Source organism: Nerophis ophidion, linkage group LG16 (genome assembly GCF_033978795.1).
Source record: "Nerophis ophidion isolate RoL-2023_Sa linkage group LG16, RoL_Noph_v1.0, whole genome shotgun sequence".
In the NCBI taxonomy this organism is placed as follows: domain Eukaryota; kingdom Metazoa; phylum Chordata; class Actinopteri; order Syngnathiformes; family Syngnathidae; genus Nerophis; species Nerophis ophidion.
The window spans coordinates 1,500,679-1,519,434 of NC_084626.1; the positions used below are offsets into that span (position 1 = coordinate 1,500,679).

Consider the following 18,756-nt stretch of genomic DNA (forward strand, 5'->3'; position numbering starts at 1 on the left):
GCCACACATTTTCCATGGGAGACAGGTCTGGACTGCAGGCGGGTCAGGAAAGTACCCGCACTATTTTTTGACGAAGCCACGCTGTTGTAACACATGCTGAATGTGGCTTGGCATTGTCTTGCTGAAATAAGCAGGGGCATCCATGAAAAAGGCGGCGCTTAGATGGCAGCATATGTTGTTCCAAAACCTGTATGTACCTTTCAGCATTAATGGTGCCTTCACAGATGTGTAAGTTACACATGTCTTGGGCACTAATGCACCCCCATACCATCACAGATGCTGGCTTTTGAACTTTGCGTCGATAACAGTCTGGATGGTTCGCCTCCCCATTGGTCCAGATGACACAATAGTGAATATTTCCCCAAACAATTTGAAATGTGGACTTGTCAGACCACGGAACACTTTTCCACTTTGCATCAGTCCATCTTAGACGATCTCGGGCCCAGAGAAGCCGGCGGCGTTTCTGGATGTTGTTGATAAATTGTTTTTGCTTTGCATAGTAGAGCTTTAACTTGCACTTACAGGTGTAGCGACAAACTGTATTTAGTGACAGTTGTTTTCTGAAGTGTTCCTGAGCCCATGTGGTGATATCCTTTAGAAATTGATGTCGGTTTTTGATACAGTATCTTCTGAGGGATCGAAGGTCACGGTCATTCAATATGGTTTCCGGCCATGCCGCTTACGTGGAGTGATTTCTCCAGATTCTCTGTTCCTTTTGGAGATATTATGGACCGTAGATGTTGAAATCCCTAATTTTTTTGCAATTGCACTTTGAGAAACGTTGTTCTTAAACTGTTTGACTATTTGCTCACGCAATTGTGGACAAAGGGGTGTACCTCGCCCAATCCTTTCCTGTGAAAGACTGAGCATTTTTTGGGAAGCAGTTTTTATACCCAATCATGGCACCCACCTGTTCCCAATTAGCCTGCACACCTGTGGGATGTTCCAAATAAGTGTTTTATGAGCATTCCTCAACTTTATAAGTATTTATTGCCACCTTTCCCAACTTTTTTGTCACGTGTGGCTGGCATCAAATTCTAAAGTTAATGATTGATGAACTTTTTTTTTTTTTGCAAATAGTTTGAACATCAAATATGTTGTCTTTGTAGCATATTCAACTGAATATGGGTTGAAAATGATTTGCAAATCATTGTATTCCGATGATATTTACATCTAACACAATTTCCCAACTCATATGGAAACGGGTTTTGTAAAAAAATATTTAGCCAAAAGATGTTTGTGTGTGTAGAAGTACTTTTTGAGCACATCATTACATCCCCACTTTGCATTGCGGAGGGCCGTTAGCCGCTAGTTCTCAACATTTCTTATCTCGATATTATTACGAGCGCTATTGTCAGTCAAATGTATTTCATTTATATCGTAACCAAACCTAACCCCCTCACCCCAACCCCTGGATTGTAAATAATGTAAATAACTCAGTGTATATACTCTGATGATTGACTGTATTATGCTGATAGTAGGGGTGTAATGGTACGTGTATTTGTATTGAACCGTTTCGGTAGGGGGGTTTCGGTTCAGTACGGGGGTGTACCGAACGACACGGACATATTAAGTAGCGCACCGCACGTTGTGTAAATGCACACCGAGGAACCATGAATTGATTAACGTGAACCCCGACTTAAACAAGTTGAAAAACTTATTGGGGTGTTACCATTTAGTGGTCAATTGTACGGAATGTGTAATGTACTGTGCAATCTACTAATAAAAGTTTCAATCAATCAAAAAAAAAACAACACACAGCATGCTAGCATCGGGCTATGATAGACTGACCACACCTCCTCTTTTCACCGGATATGTCCTCTTTGCGGAGCTGTACAGGTGGAGTTTCTTAAATGCCTCGAATGTCCGGCATTTTAAGTTAGGGTTGCGTGTATTTTCAATGTACGTTCAGGGTTAAAGGGGAACATTATCACCAGACCTATGTAAGCGTCAATATATACCTTGATGTTGCAGAAAAAAGACCATGTATTTTTTTAAACGATTTCCGGACTCTAAACGGGTGAATTTTGGCAAATTAAACGCCTTTCTGTTTATCGGTCTTTTAGCGATGACGTCAGAACGTGACGTCACCGAGTTAACACACCCGCCATTTTCATTTTAACATTACAAACACCGGGTCTCAGCTCTGTTATTTTCCGTTTTTTCGACTATTTTTTGGAACCTTGGAGACATCATGCCTCGTCGGTGTGTTGTCGGAGGGTGTAACAACACTAACAGGGAGGGATTCAAGTTGCACCACTGGCAAGAAATCTGCCGCCAGACCCCCATTGAATGTACCAAAGTGTCTTCACATTTGACCGGCGATGCTAAGGCAGACATGGCACAGAGATGTATGGATAACCTGCATTTGCAACGATTAAGTCAACGAAATCACAAAGGTGAGTTTTGTTGATCTTGTTGACTTATGTGCTAATCAGACATATTTGGTCACGGCATGACTGCCAGCTAATCGATGCTAACATGCTACGCTAATCGATGCTAACATGCTATTTACGCTAGCTGTATGTACTGTACATTTGAAAATAGATACCCACATTTAATGCGAAACGAACACTTACCAATCGACGGATTTAAGTTGCTCCAGTGTCACAAGATGCGAAAGTCCCGATCGTTTGGTCCGCACATTTTACCGGCGATGCTAATACGGCAGCCATGCTATGGGCCACTTCATTAGGTACACCCGCGCTATGGCCGAATAGCGTCAATAGCTATTCGCTCAATAGCTTCAATTTCTTCTTCAATTTCGTTTTCGCTATCTGCCTCCATACTCCGACCATCTGTTTCAATACATGCGTAATCTGTTGAATCGCTTAAACCGCTGAAATCCGAGTCTGAATCCGAGCTAATGTCGCTATATCTTGCTGTGGTAACCGCCATGTTGTTTGTATTGGCAGCCCTGTGTGACGTCACAGGAAAATGGATAGTGGTTTCGAAGATAGCGAAAATAAGGCACTTTAAAGCTTTATTTAGGGATATTCCGGGACCGGTTAAATTTTGAAAAAAACTTCAAAAAATACAACAAGCCACTGGGAACTGATTTTTATTGTTTTTAACCCTATTGAAATTGTGATAATGTTCCCCTTTAAGAAGGGGTTAAAGACAAAACAAAAAGTGGTGCGCGCAGCAGCACTGTTGAGGGAGGGACAGAGACAGAGAGAGCGAGAGAGTTATGATAAATGCGCATGCGTCACCAGGCTCTGCTTTTTACCCGTAGATTTATCAGATTTTATTTTTTATCATCTATAGCAGAGGTGTCAAAAGTGTGCCCCGGAGGCCATTTGCAGCCCACAGCTAATGTTTTAAAGGCCCACGGCACATTCTAAAAATACTATTAAAATATACCAAAACATAAACAAAAGTGAAATAAAAAAGCTTAAAGGCTTAATGTAATTTAGAAAAAGTTGCAACGTTAACTAATAAAACAAAGCTGTTTTTTTTTCTTTCAAACTGTCATTGCTCAAAACATAATATTGAATCAAAATCAATGTTATTATGATATATTGACCTATCCAAGTTTCCGATTACTTCACATCAAATATTCCACTATGAAAAATATTTTAAGTGGAAGATTTAGCAAATTTGTTAAATAATCAAAAAATTTATATTTTGTTGTTTTCTTACTGTACCGAAAATAAACTGAACGGAGGTACATACCGAACAAAAATGTTTGTGTACCGTTACACCCCTAGCTGATAGTATATATTTGTACCATGCATTGATTAACGTGGACCCCGGCTTAAACAAGTTGAAAAACTTATTCTGGTGCTACCATTTAGTGGTCAATTGTATAGAATATGTACTGTACTGTGCAATCTACTAATAAAAGTTTCAATCAATCAATCAAAAAAGTATGTAGTTTATATCGCGCAACCCAAATTTGTCCAAAAAAAAACCCTCCAACTATGCTCGCAACCTGCAGCACAAAAAAGGGTTGAGAAGCATCTTATCCATTTTCTACCGCTTGTCCCGTACGAGGTCGCTGGAGCCTATCTCGGCTGCATTCGGGCAGTAGCCGGTGTACACCCTGGACAAGTCCCCACATCATCACAGGGCCAACACAGATAGACAACATTCACACTCACATTCCCACACGAGGGCCAATTTAGTGTTGCCAATTCCCAGGTGCATGTCTTTGGAGGTGGGAGGAAGTCGGAACCTGCAAACTCCACACAGAAAGATCCCGAGCCCAGGATTGAACCCAGGACAACTCAGGACCTTCGTATTGTAAGGCACATGCACTAACCCCTGTGGCACCACGCTGCCCTGAGAAGCATCTTATATCTAAAAATATTCCTAAGTTGAAGTATTACTGAACTATCTTTAAATGTCTGGGCCAACTGTCCAGGGAGGTAACCCGAGAACTATTCGAGCAGACCAGGGTCATGAAAGAATGCACTTGGGTAAACTGGTGGCTTCTCACAAGTTAGGAACTAAACTTCCCAAAACTCTAGGTTGAAGTGGAGTTATGTGACATACTAATCGACAATCATCATGCTTTCTTGATTTGTACACTCTCACTTGTACTTTAAGTGTGAGAACATTCAGCTTCTGCCTCCCCCCCACCCTTTGGCAAAGAAAGAAACCGATATCTTCACTTTATTCATTATGCTGGCCAAATGATAGCCCATTTTCTCATTTCTTGGCTTTTATGCGTTTTAATTCATACTCTTGTTGAGTCCTTTCCCTTACTGTCCGTGCCCTGCTTAGTCTATATACTTCATACTATCTCGTAATTCCCTGATTGGTGGAACTGAAAAAGTGCAGAAGAAATTAAAAACACTACGTATCGAAAAGTTTTTTTGCTGTAAAAAGAAATTGACTCTTTGAAGGCAAACACGTCTTGTGTTCATTCTGCTTTGCTTAAATCAAAAATATAGCCCGCCCCCCCACCAATCAGCCTTGTATTTCATGCGAGTGCTGTGGAGGGGCGGCATTGCCAAAAGGCAGCCCATCAAAGCATTTTTTTTTTTTAAAATAAGACAGTTTTGAGTTCCTCTGTTCTGTTTCTTTTCATGGTAGATAACACAACATTAACGGTTACAAGGGATGGCAGCATTCACTATTCCCAGCACCTGTCCAGTTGCTCTGAAATGGGCAAGGCCAGGTAGATGAAAGGCATTATGAGTGCAATTGTTACAGTATGCTTGAGAGACAGCCAGGAGACAGACCCCCAAATTGGGTCAAAACAAAGCGTTTGTGTGTGTATTTAGGGGCAGCAGATGTCAACATTTCGTCTTCCTATTGACATTTGCATATTATCCATTCCTCATTGGCAACAAAGAGAAGACAGGCAAGCTTACACAAAACTCAACTTGATGAGGGGACAAAAGGATCGGTCAGTTTGTGGGAAAATTGTATTTATTTATTTTTTAAATCACATTTAAGTGTTCGGTCAGGAAGTTTTGAAACATTTGTTACATATACTGTAATAATGTACATGTTAATTGTTATATATTGTACATATGGTATAAACATTTATATATGCATATATCCTATACCAGGGGTCACCAACCTTTTTGAAACCAAGAGCTACTCTTTGGGTACTGATTAATGCGAATGGCTACCAGTTTGATACACACTTAAATAAATTGCCAGAAATAGCCAATTTGCTCAATTTACCTTTAATAAATAGATCTAAATATATACAAAAATGGTTATTTCTGTCTGTCATTCCGTCGTACACTTTTTTTCCTTTTACGGAAGGTTTTTTGTTGAGAATAAATGATTAAAAAAAAGACTTAATTGAATAGTTTAAAAGAGGAGAAAACAGGAAAAAAATTATAATTAAATTTTGAAACATAGTTTATCTTCAATTTTGACTCTTTAAAATTCAAAATTTACCCAAAAAAAAGAAGCGGCGGCGATGACCAGGAAGAACGCGGAGTTGAAATATAATTACAACACTTTATGTACATATTTATATGCATATTTATATAATATTTACATATTTATATAATATGTAACTGCAAGCTCCATTCACAGACAGAGTCCCATTGCTTCTATGAGCGGTCGAGCGAGTCAAAAGCCGAAAAAAAATAAATATATATATATATATTTTTTTTTTATTAGTGGCGGCCGTAATTCTTTCGTGGCGGGCCGCCACAAATACATGAATGTGTGGGAAACCCTGGATATATAAGTAAGAATTGTACACTACTTTATATTAGAATTGGCAACAGCTGAGGATGAATGTCCCACAACAAGAAAATAGAGAAAAAAAAAAGACGCTTATAGACTATGGCGGATGCGCGCAATTTTTCAGGATTCATGCAGATCCCAGATACAGATCAGCAGGTACCAAAAGGTAAGAAAAGTTGCTTCTGCATAATATTGCAAATGGCACATAATACGCCGACAACCCATCAAGCGGTGCGGTTTCATAGCTTACCAGAGTCGTACTAAAACAATTTTGACAGATTTTTGAGCTCTGTGTGTAATGTTCTATATTTTCAATCGAACGTATAAAATGTTGGTGTTGTTTACTTGAGTCATATTGCCATCATATTGCAGTCTACACATATCTCTTATGTTTGAGTGCCATCTACTGGTCACACTTATTACACCATGTGCCAAATAATATAGCTTTGAGGTCGGTAAGCAAAACCAGAATTATTCCGTACATTATGCTATAAGACGCACGGTTGAGTTTTGGTGCACAACGTTACACTGGACATTACAATGACTAACTACGGTACACAAAGTTACACTGGACATTACAATGACTAACTACGGTACACAAAGTTACACTGGACATTACAATGACTAACTACGGTACACAAAGTTACACTGGACATTACAATGACTAACTACGGTACACAAAGTTACACTGGACATTACAATGACTAACGCTCTTCCCAAACCCAAGCTGGACACCCTGCACATCACACAACATCAACAGACTGGGGACTTATCACGGTCTAAGCTACACATTTGCTTTGACCAAAATGCAGCATTTTCACCAATGTTGACTGAACTAAGTTTACGAACTAGAAAAAGAATAAACAAAAGAAAAAGACGTCAATGAAAATCTTGTGAAAAGATATGATGGTGAGTAAATGCACACAGCTGGCAAAGGGGCATGTGCAGCAGAAAAGGGCTGATCTGTGGGTGAATAAGAACCTGGGACAGCAGGCAAAGATGGATGATGGATGGTATTGATACAGACGGCAGAAGGCTTTATCTGGGCAGCACAAGCCGGGCCTGCCCGGGTGATGGGTAAGCTGTCAGCCCTTTTGTTTACAGCCACCACCCACCTCTTATTTCTTATACGCCCAAAAAGCTTAGATCACTCAAAAACTTCCTTACCGCTTATTATCTCTTCATCTGTGACTCGAATCCTTTCATACTCGGATTTGAAAAACGCTGTTTCCTTCTAACAAGTTTGTTTTAGATCAGGGGTGTCCAAACTTTTTCCACTGGTGGCCACACGGAAAAATTTAAGCATGCGGGGGCTCTTTTGATATTTTTCATTTTCAAACCATAACAAAATATATGGATTCTTTTTTTTTTACCTTTAGGACTCCCAGGGACCATAGAGGGTCTCCGTCATCCATCCATCCATCCATTTTCTACCGCTTATTCCCTTTTGGGGTCGCGGGGGGCACTGGCGCCTATCTCAGCTACAATCAGGCGGAAGGCGGGGTACACCCTGGACAAGTCGCCACCTCATCGCATTAACATGTTAAAAATAAGTCAAATTATTATTTTCATTTTTTATGTGACGCTTACAGTAAATCTCTATATCAACTTCAGGTTGATGTAAAGTAAAAAAAAAGAAGAAAAAAAAAGGTTTTATGTCATTTCAGTCAAACTGAAATATGCAGTATTTCCCCCATTGCCCAAAACATTCAGAAAGCAATGTTTGATCTGAAGTAATTGGAGCCCTAAAAAGATCAATAATGCAGAACACCATTGATTTAAATGTATTATTATTTCTGAGTAATCACAGTGAAAAAATAAACAAAATCCCACTAAATATCTTTGGGATCCAAAAGGTCCCCCACTCATAAAGTGATACATTTTTATTATTATTTGTTTTACTTTCAACACTTAAGTTACGAGATCAACTTCAGATATACAGTATCTGTCGATTTTACGTTTGAACTATTATTTTGTTGGTTTTATGCTCTTTTGTCAAAGAAAACTGTTTTTATCTGGCAACCACACAGTATATACACAATATTGTCCCCATAAAACATTATAAAGTGAAATATTTGAAGTAATTGGAGGCAAAAATAGGTCAATAATTCATTCTAAAAAAACAATTTAACTTTTTTTTTTTTAGCATTGGCAATAAGAGCAACATAAAGAAAAACAAACGGTCTGCAATGGCAGCTTTGTGTCAACATTGCAACATTTCCCCGTTAGATTTCTTCTCATCCTACTATTTTTGTGTGTTTTATTTTTGCAATAGTATTTCCAGAATGTGTGGCGGGCCACTTAACAATTAGCTGTGGGCCGCAAATGGCCCCTGGGCCGCACTTTGGACACCCCTGTTTTAGATGAACGGTTGCAAAATCATAAAAGTTGTAGTGGCAAATATGACAACACGGATCGTTTCGATATACTGTACATGGCAAAGGTTCCAAAAGGAGAGAAAAGTGTGAGAAGTCAAGAAGAGACAGAAGATAGACCTAAGAACTAATCCAACTATATCCCCACGAGTAGCACACTTCCAATTAACGACGGGTTGGTTTATCAGTCTCCAATGGGTGATTTCTGTTTTTAATCATTTTTCCCCTCTACATTGTTTTCTCTCCCTCTATCAGTCTTTGCCGCTCTTATCATCAAAATCCCCAACCCCAACCCCCGTCTTATTTCTCACCCCATCCATGTGGATGTTCCACCATGTTCCTATGAAGCTGCAATATGACTGATTTCTGAGTCCGTTTTTTTTCCCACTAAACCAAAGCATTGTCTCTTTTCTTATTTTAAGAGCCATGCCTTTAAAGGCCTACTGAAATGAGATTTTCTTATTTAAACGGGGATAGCAGGTCCATTCTTTGTGTCATACTTGATCATTTCGCGATATTGCCATATTTTTGCTAAATGGGTTAAGTAGAGAACATAGACCATAAAGTTCGCAACTTTTGGTGCTGATAAAAAAGCCTTGCCTGTACCGGAAGTAGCAGACGATGTGCGCGTGACGTCACGGGTTGTGGAGCTCCTCACATCCTCACATTGTTTACAATCATGGCCACCAGCAGCGAGAGCGTTTCGGACCGAGAAAGCGACGATTTCCCCCATTAATTTGAGCGAGTATGAAAGATTTGTGGATAAGGAAAGTGAAAGTGAAGGACTAGAAAAAAGAAAAAGAAAAAAAAGACTATAGCGTGGGAGCGATTCTGATGTTATTAGACACATTTACTAGGATAATTCTGGGAAATCCCTTATCTTCTTATTGTGTTACTAGTGTTTTAGTGAGATTATATGGTCGTACCTGTACAACCTGAAGGTCGGCCCCGCACCTTTCTTCAGCACCAGTCGACGGGTGGTGGCGATGCCCATCTCTGCCCTTCGTAAGGGACCCTCTTTGAAACACGATCTTTCGAAATGATCGCTGCATAATACACTGTACTTTGTGTGTGTGGTCCAATCTAACTGTGTTCGCTTGACCGCTCTATTCCATAGTAAAGCATCACCGTCCTTTCGGGAATGTAAACAATGAAACACCGGCTGTGTTTGTGTTGCTAAAGGCGGCCGCAATACACCGCTTCCCACCTACAGCGTTCTTCTTTGACGTCTCCATTATTCACTGAACAAATTGCAAAATATTCAGCAACACGGATGTCCATAACACTGTGTAATTATGCGATGAAAAACAGACGACTTATAGCTGGGAACAGTGCTGGAACAAAATGTCCTCTACAATGCGTGACGTCACGCACACGTGTCATCATACCGCTACGTTTTATCATGATACTTCCACGCCAAATTTAAAATTGCAATTTAGTATATTAAACCGGCCGTATTGGCATGTGTTGCAATGTTAATATTTCATCATTGATATATAAACTATCAGACTGTGTAGTCAGTTGTAGTGGGTTTCAGTAGGCCTTTAAACATAACTGCAGTCAACTTAGCAGGTTTTGAGAAGGTTTTTCCACTTTTTTTTGCTGCACCTCCCTTGGTGTTGAAGCACCTCCAAAGGGGGACATCACACAACACACTACAAAAACATTGACTTAATTAGTCAAACCAAAGAACTCGACAGTTGCCCCAGAGGAGGTTTGATCGGTTAAGCCTTCCCCTGAACTGATTACGACTGCAAAACCCAAATTAGTTAGTGTTTCCACTTTTGAATGCATGAGAAGACCATAAAATCACATCACCTCAAAAAGAAATGCAACACGGCCCACAAACAAGACACGCAAACATTGCAATGACTTTAATTATGATATTCCATCCAAGCTTCTGCAAGTGGCTTATAACACCACCACTTTGTTGCCATGGTAATAAATAAGAGTTTATATGCAGTTGACAGAATTGTAGTTAACTTGTCTTCAATTTAACCAACCTCTTATGCTACGGTAATTTATTCTGCTCAATCACCTCTTGTTGATGTGTGTGACTTTCAGAACAGTGGTACCTCAGTTTCCAAGTGCAATTGGTTCTGTGATGGTGCAAATCATCCAAAAGACTCCATTCTCAAATAGATGGTGCCTACTGAAAATAACTGAATTTGAATTATTCTGATCTGAGCCTACAAAACACCGCAGATTTTAACACATAACATTTTTAACAAGAAAAACAACATAGATAACAAATATTGTACAATACAATAAGTAATGTACAAAATCCAAAACCAGTGAAGTTGGCACGTTGTGTAAATCGTAACCAAAAAAATAAGTAAAACGATTTGCAAATCTTTCAATGTTTGTTTTCAGCCTTGCCGCTTACGTGTAGGGTTGGGTATCGAGTATCCATTGGAACGCGGACTAACTTTCCGATTCTCCCGGAATCGTTCAAAAGTTTAAATTTAGATTCCTAGTTTCGATACCCAGTCCGCCGACCGGAAAAAAAGATGAAGTCAGCCGACCGGAAGAAGAAGCCGCTGAACACCAACGAAGAAGCGCCCGCCGGCGGAAGTGTTAGCATAGCCGAGCCTATGTAGTCAAGTCAGTCAAGCATGGATAGCAGGCGTCGGCGGTCGAAAGCGTGGCTTTATTTTACTAAAAAAAATTAAATACCGGCGAAATGTAACACGTGCGATAGGACTGTTTTGTGCTTAGGAGGGTGCACGTCGAAGCACCTCCGAGTTCACGGTGTACGAATAAATGCTTATCCCTTCTTTGACGCGCTGCACCGACCGTCCTCCTCTGCCTCTTCATCTGGCTCCGGCTCCGACGCCCAGCCTGGCACCTCGGTGACTGCACTGCAGTCCGAATCCGGTAAGTAAAACAATATATATGCAATAAATAATGTGTTTTGCGCCAACGTTGAGGCAGCTAACAAATGAATACGCGTATTTTTTCATAGACAATTTACAACCTGCTGGCCAGGCTCCGCGATGTGCTCAGCGTACTCCGTTCACCATAGTGGCAATGGGGAAGATGTCGGTGCCACAGACGGAAGAGTGCCACAGAAAGGTCACTGCACACATAGTCAAAAGACTGCATCCCTTTTCAGAGGTGGAATCTCCAACATTTAGGTTAGTTAAGCAATAACGTTAGAGCTAAGCTAATGGATACTGGGCTAAACAGTCACAGCAACATTACATGTTTGTTTATGTTTGCAGGGATATGGTGAAAACTCTCAACCCAAAATACATACCACCTTCCAGGTACTACCTGTCAAACACATTGATCCCATGGTTCAATAAGAATCGGAATCGAGAATCGTCAGGAATCGGAATCGAAACAAAGAATCGGAATCGTTCGATTTCAAACGATACCCAACCCTACTCACGTGCAGTGATTTCTCCAGATTCTCTTAACCTTTTGATGATATCACAGACTGTAGATAGTGAAATCCCTAAATTCCTTGCAATAGCTGGTTGAGAAATGTTGTTCTTAAACTGTTCGACAATTTGCTCACGCATTTGTTCAAAGTGGTGACCCTCACCCCATCCTTGTTTGTGAATGACTGAGCATTTTATGGAAGCTGCTTTTAAACCCAATCATGGCACCCACCTGTTCCCAATTAGCCTATTTACCCGTGGGATGTTCCAAATAAGTGTTTGATGAGCATTCCTCAACTTTTTCAGTCTTTGCCCCTTGTGCCAGCTTTTTTGAAATATGTTGCAGGTATCAAATTCCAAATGAGCTAATATTTGCAAAAAATACAGTTTACCAGTTTGTACGTTATGTTTTTGTCTTTGCAGTCTTTTCAATTGAATATACGTTGAAAAGGATTTGCAAATCATTGTATTTTGTTTTTATTTACCATTTACACAACGTGCCAACTTCACTGGTTTTGTAATATTAATGTACAGCATCAACCTTGGAGAGCAGACTTCTATGGTAGGGTTGCACACTTATGTACAAATTGATAATCACTATTATTTTAATCAATATTGAAATCAAAGTTATTCATTATGTTATATAAAACACATGTTCAATTCGCCTTTCTATTTTAAAGGGGTCATATTATATATTTGAACTTACATTTAAAACACTACTTTGTGGTCTACATCAGTGATCCCCAACCACCGGTCCGGGGACCAGTACCAGTCCATGACGCATTTGCTACCGGGGGTGCACAGAAACAATAATTAATTTCTCAACTACCGCATTTTCTCCAACTTAACTTTCGCCTGTCCCAATGAACACACCAATAAGCTTGTTAATAGATGTATATTACAACTCCTTTCTTATAGTACATGGGACAATGCACATTATGGGACATACAACATGTTAATGTGCCAGATTGTAACTAAAGACACATTTTTTTTTTAATCTACCACACGTGAGTAGCCGGTTTGTGAAAGTAATAAAAATTAAAATTAAACTGGTCTCAGGTGGAACAAAGGTTGGGGAACCATGGTCTACATAACATGTAATTTTGCATAGATCTTCATTTTCAAGCTGCCTTCTGACTGTCTTTTCACAATGCGCCGTTTTTGTGGGCGGTCTCAGTTACACCATCTCCAGGCCAAGCCTTCTTTAACTGCGTCCTCACCCTGTCAGCCATGTTGTCATTTTTTAACGCTTCCATAACGGGTCTGCTGCCAGACACAAGGTAAATCTATACACTACTTTTTATTTCAAAAATGGCAAGAGCTGAGGATTTTAGCCGGCATGTGCAAATGTGAGTCGGTGTGCCCCACAAAAAGAGGATATAGAAAAAATAAGAAGAAAATTTAAATAAATATTGACTACAACTGAACAAAAATGGCGGACTTGCGCAAAGTTCTTCTTGTAAACCTCAATTACAGTATGTATGTGTAATAGTGTGATGTTGTTGCACTATATTATGAACTAGACCGGGTGTTATAATTAGGAATGTCCAATAATATCGGACTGCCGATATTATCGGCCGATAAAATGCTTTAAAACATTGGAGATTATCGGTATAGGTTTCTAAATGATCAGTAGCTGTTTCAAAAAGTAAAATTTGTGACTTTTTAAGATGCCGCTGTGTACACAAACATAGAGAGGAGTACAGTGCGCCAATTAACCTTAAAGGCACTGCCTTTGCGTGACGGCCCAGTCACATAATATCTACGGCTTTTCACACAAGTGAATGCAACGCATACTTGGTCAACAGCCATACAGGTCACTCTGAGGGTGGCCGTATAAACAACTTTAACACTGTTACAAATATGCGCCACACTGTGAACCCACACCAAAGAAGAATGACAAACACATTTCGGGAAAACATCCGCACCGTAACACAACAGAAAAAATAAGCAGAACCCCTTGCATCACTAAGTCTTCCGGGACGCTACAATGTACACCCCCCATTACCATCAAACCCGCCCACCTCAACCCCGCCCCCCAATCTCCCGAATTCGGAGGTCTCAAGGTTGGCAAGTATGCTGTAATATGTCAAGTATGCGGCAAAAGTAGAACCACTGCTAATTTGTAGCATCATTTGAAAACTCACCCGCTAAAGAATAAGGAGTGCTTGAAACTCTGCATGTCAACATCTCTGTTCGGTGCCATACCCACAAAATGCCAAAGCAACCATTTCCACATCAACACCGTATGAACAAAATAGTCAATAACAGAAGGAGATAACGTCCGCAGTACCCTACCACATAGCGAAGGACATACACTATTAGATTTCCTATTATGCAGCTCACTTTTATTTGACAGTTATTGAAATATCTTGTGTGACATCATGCACAAAAATGCACTTTATTTGTTTTAAACTATTGTAGTGGCGTTCTGTACAAATAGTGCACTTTGATTTGGTGTTGTTTTGATACGTCATCTTCGTGACATCATGCACAAAAGTGCACTCATAGCTTGTTTTAAAATGTCTCTGACAATCTTGCACTTTCAGTTTCGGAAATGACATGAATGTTGGTGCCACTGCTTAATAACTGTTTAATGAATACAGTTCTGGTCAATTGACTTAGTTGTGATTTCCCTTCTGCATGAAAGTTTAAAATGAGCATATATTAATGCAGTATGAACAACAATGTTTTAATGTAGTCACATAGAATCATCATGCTGCTGTGATTATATGCACCAAGTCTTCATTCAAGGCTAGTGCAAAACAATGAGATATAAATCGTGTATTGTGACAGGGCCTAAAAATATCGAGATATTAATAAAAGCCCAGCCCTGGGAGAAACATTAGCCAACAAGGTTAGCTGGATTAGCACGGACACATGGAGGAGGAAGGAGGAGAGGACAAGCTGTGCTAGCCGCGGTGCTAAACTAGCTAGAATGTGAAGTAGTGCAACAAGAAAAGTATAAATGTATTTGTAAATTAGTAAGTAGATTAAAAAGTCAGCAGCAACAAAAATATCCACACTATGTGGCCGCCTTCCGGCACCACTTTCAGCCATAAATATAAATTAGTAGAGACGACACACGTCTTTGAGCCACAAGTTTATGGCGACTGGCGCCAGTGTCTCAAGATTCTGTGATTTTAACAGGCAGAACAATTCAATCAAGGATGCCTGCTCGCCAAGTAGGGATGTTTATTCGTTTTATCACTTAGCAGGCAGCTACACTCATGTATCCAGTCTTCCATGAAGTATGTACTGCAAATATATGCTGTGCGTGATAACATCTAAAAAAACCGGAAATGATGCTATAGAAATGAGCTTTGAAAACATAATATAATAAAAAAATTAATAAAATATATTTACAATATATAATAATAGGGCTGAGCGATTTTTATTGTCTCGATATTTTTAGGCCACTTTGCGATACACGGTATATATCTCAATATTTTGCCTTAGCCTTGAATGAACACTTGATGCATATAATCACAGCAGTATGATGATTCTATGTGTCTACATTAAAACATTCTTCTTCATACTACATTAATATATGCTACTTTTAAACTTTCATGCAGAGAGGGAAATCACAACTAAGTCAAATGACCAAGACTGTGTTCATTAAACAGTTCATGTCATTTCCAAAACTGAAAGTGCAAGATTGTCAGAGACATTTTAAAACAAGCTAACAGTGCACTTTTGTGCATGATGTCACTAAGATGACATATCAAAACAACACTAAATTAAAGTGCACTATTTGTACAGAACGCCACTACAATAGTTTTAAATAAATAAAGTCCACTTTTGTGCATGATGTCACACAAGATATTTCAATAACTGTCAAATAAAAATGAGCTGGATAATAGGAAACCAAATAGTGTTCGTCCTTTGCTATATGATATCCTTTTGTTGTTGACTGTTTTTTTCATACCGTGTTGATCTGGAAATGTTTGCCTCGGCATTTTGATGGTGTGGGCGTGTGGCACCAAAAGGAGATGTTGATATGCGGAGTAATCACTCTTCATTCTCTAGCAGGTGACTTTTCCAATGATGCTACATATTACCAGTAATGCTACTTTTGGTAGCAACACTTGTGCCCCACACTTGACAAATTAAAGTCGTCTATTAGACAGTGTCCCGCTTGAAGCCAAACCACCACCAAAAGATCGACCCCCGCTGTTATTCTTGGGAATTAATACTTCATTTGTTAGCAGATTCGCACCTTCTTTCTCTCGTATTACCACTCGCACGCTTCACTAGCATCACAGCTAACATTACCCAGTCTGCTACCTCTCTGCTCCGCGAGGGCGTATACGTATGTGACATATGACGTGACAGTATGTGACGTATGTAAGAAGTTGCGCTTACTGAATGTGAGCTAAAAGCAACTGTGTGAGAACGTATACTCGAATATCACGATATAGTCATTTTCTATATCGTACAGAGACAAACCCTCGATATATTGAGTATATCGAAATATCGCCCAACCCTACTTACAAGCAGACTCGGTGTGTAGACAAAAAAGGGAGACTGGACGTATTTTGGCTTAAAAACTAACGAAAAAGGTGAAGTTATAACACTGAAACGCCCTCAGACAAACCCGCGATATATCATGTATATTGATATATCGCCCAGCCCTTTACAATGATATATGATACAAAAACAATACACAATGTAATAATTTAAGATGTAGAAATAACATACCGTATTTTTCGGACTATAATTTGCAGTTTTTTCATAGTTTGGCCGGGGGTGCGACCTATACTCTGGAGCGACTTGTGTGAAATTATTAACACATTACCGTAAAATATCAAATAATATTATTTATATAATTCGCGGAAGAGACGAAGAAAATGTCAGCAATCGTCACACACACGGCAGCAATCGTCACATACATGTCAGCCAATATGAATTTGGCGGGTCAGGGTCATGGCAGAAGTGCACTGTGTGTAATGGAATGCTAACTGCTATATGCTACTGCAGTAGCTATTAAAATGGATCATTTGAACGTTGGCGGTAACTTATAAAAACTGAGAAGGGCTGAACAAAAATGGCACCGAAAAGGAAATCATGTACTGCAGATTACAAGCTGGAAGTAGTGAAATATGCAGCAGAAAACGACAAGAGGAAGCGGAATATACCTTTGGAGTTGGCAGAGTTGTTTAGAAGCGACATCGAGGAAGAAGATTTCATGGGATTTACCGACTAGGAGTGACAGAATGTTTGGTAAACGTATAGCATGTTTTATATGTTATAGTTATTTGAATGACTCTTACCATAATATGTTAACATAGCAGGCACCTTCTCAGTTGGTTATTTATGCCTCATATAACGTACACTTATTCAGCCTGTTGTTCACTATTCCTTATTTATTTTAAATTGCCTTTCAAATGTCTATTCCTGGTGTTGGATTTTATCAAATAAATTTCCCCCCAAAATGCGACTTATACTCCAGTGCGACGTATATATATTTTTTTCCTTATTTATTATGCCTTTTCGGCTGGTGCGCTGTATACTACGGAGTGACTTATAATCAGAAAAATGCAGTATTTATAATCGAATAGCAGCCCTAAAATCGTAATTAGAATCAAATTGTGAGGTGGCCAAAGAGTCCCACCTCGAACATCAATGTGGAATGCACTCCCACCAGGTATAAAAGTAAGCGCATCTCTATATTCCTTCAAACCCGCTCTAAAACAACACCTCCAGGCAACTTCAACCTTTTAGTAATACCCTCCTCCATTCACATCCCATCTCCCCAGATTGAAAATAACCTAATGTAAATAATCAAATGTATTTCTAATGTATATACTTGTTCTCATGCTATCTGAACTCACTATGTTCTCTGCTCGCTGTACATATCCTACTAAGTAAGACCTACACTGTTTCAATGTCCATTTCTCTGTTGATGCAATTGTTGATGACTGAAGTACTGATATCAACCAAAGCTCCTCATCCCACCCCCCGGATTGTAAATAATGTAAATTATTCAATGTATATACTATGATGATTAACCTGTGTGATGACTGTATTATGCTGATAGTATACCGTATTTCCTTGAATTGCCGCAGGGAATATAGTATGTGCCTGCCTTGAATTACTGCCTGGTCAAAATCGCTTCCCAAAATAATTAGGGCATGCTTAGTATCATCGCCTGGTCAAACTCGTGACACTTCCCCGTCATCATTTTCAAAATGGAGGAGGCTGATTTCAATACCGGTAATTTGAAATCGCATAAAGGGAAGAAGATTAAGAGCTATTCAGTAGGATTTAAGGTCCAAGGTCACACTCAAATTTTTACTGCATACCTTTGGTAAGTGCCGGAGAGAGAAGAGGTTTTAAAATAATTAGCGCATGCTTACTTTTACCGCATGCCTTTGGTAAGCGCAGCAGTGAGAATAGGTTTTAAATTAATTAACGCCCCGGCGACAATTCAAGGAAATACGGTATATTTGTATAGCTCGGGGGGTGGTATAGCTCGGTTGGTAGAGTGGCCGTGCCAGCAACTTGAGGGTTGCAGGTTCGATTCCCGCTTCCGCCATCCTAGTCACTGCTGTTGTGTCCTTGGGCAAGACACTTTACCCACCTGCTCCCAGTGCCACCCACACCGGTTTAAATGTAACTTAGATATTGGGTGTCACTATGTAAAGCGCTTTGAGTCACTTGAGAAAAGCGCTATATAAATATAATTCACTTCACGTCATTACCATGAATTGATTAACGTGGTTAAACAAGTTGAAAAACTTATTCGGGTGTTACCATTTAGTGCTCAATTGTACGGAATATGTACTGAACTATGCAATCTACTAATAAAGGTTTCAATCAATCAATCAATCAAT

At 39.6% G+C, this 18,756-nt stretch overlaps 2 long non-coding RNA genes across 2 annotated transcripts in view; both read left to right on the top strand.

Annotated features, from left to right (window-relative positions):
• The window catches only part of LOC133535624 (uncharacterized), a 47,200-nt gene that overhangs the window by 9,724 nt on the left and 18,720 nt on the right, over nt 1-18,756 (top strand). The window lies entirely within an intron of this gene.
• Nucleotides 11,126-12,428, top strand: LOC133535623 (uncharacterized). The gene is made up of 3 exons (XR_009802261.1): nt 11,126-11,411; nt 11,500-11,671; nt 11,759-12,428. It is a non-coding gene; the product is annotated as an uncharacterized LOC133535623 (long non-coding RNA).